We start from the raw sequence: 1,314 nt of genomic DNA on the forward strand, positions 1-1,314 counted from the left end.
TATGACTTGCATTACATCTAGTTTGTGGTGTTAAACTGTAGTTTTAAATATTTAATCAGCCTACAATTCTGCCATCCTCCACAAATTTGCAACCATCATCCTTGAATAGGCCTAAATTTAGTTTCTCTAACCATCCTTATCACATCCTCATCAACTACTATTGTAACACTATTTTATACACAATATTGTCCTTTAACAGGCAGGTTAAACAGCCTACAGCTTAAGTTGTTAAACCTCCTAATTATTACTAAACATTGATATGGGCATTTTTAGATGTGTAGCAATTTGTAGATATTACCTAATTTCTAGTTAAGACAAGTTAGAGACTTAATTTCTAAGTTAGACACCCCTATCTTGGTTTTTTTTAAAATGATAATTGTTGAGAGCCGCTCAGGTGGCGCAGCGGTACAGTACGCTAGCGCACCAGAGTTGGGGTTTCGAAAGGCTCTGCCTTTCCGACTGGGCTGGGCGGCAGCATGAACAACGATTGGCTGTTGTTCAGGGTTAGAGGGTAAGAAAGTCGGACCATAGGTCCTCATAACTGGTGCGACTGCGGCCCCTACTGGCTGACTGATGGCACCTGCACAGGGCTGAGGAATTATGCTGATGGGGGTGTGGCCCTCCATACACAGTGCCCGTCAAGTGTATGAACTCGACTCGCGCAGGTGAAAAATGCAGTCTGTACTGACTTGTACGTGCCGGAGGGGGCGTTTGTCAGTTGAGAGGCGTCCTCAGTCAGCGGTGAAGGGTCGAATCAGTATAGAGGACGCAATCAGGGTAATTGGACACGACTAGATTAGGGAGGAAAAATTGGGGGGAAATTTTTTTTTTTTTAAATTTATAATTGTTGAGAAATTACTTTCTCATCATATAAACACACAACAGTTTTAACTTCATTTTTTAAAAATAAAGAATGACTTTTCTATGTGGACCCACATCGACCCTGATCAGGTTCAAGCGTCAATTACATACATGTAAATGAAAGAATAAAAACATGTGTAAACAACCTACCTATTGTTTTGGAGGTTTAGCGCTCTAGTGCTAAAATACATACTACTCTTTTAAGTAGTATGTATCCCTAACGGCTAGGGTATACTTGTTTATGCAGAATTAGTATACTATGAAGTATGGAAGGACGCAGTAGTCCACGTTTCTAGGCTACAGAGACGTTGACATTAGTTCACTCTCGCGGGCGCGCGCCTATGCTCGCTATGCACGCGCTTCAGCGCTTCTCTTTTACTCATCATCAGAGAGCTGAGTGCTCTGCTCTCACTCTTCCTCTCACACTTCACCTCTCACTTTCTCCTGGTCTTC

The sequence above is a fragment of the Trichomycterus rosablanca genome, chromosome 24 (assembly GCF_030014385.1).
Source record: "Trichomycterus rosablanca isolate fTriRos1 chromosome 24, fTriRos1.hap1, whole genome shotgun sequence".
Classification (NCBI taxonomy): Eukaryota; Metazoa; Chordata; class Actinopteri; order Siluriformes; family Trichomycteridae; genus Trichomycterus; species Trichomycterus rosablanca.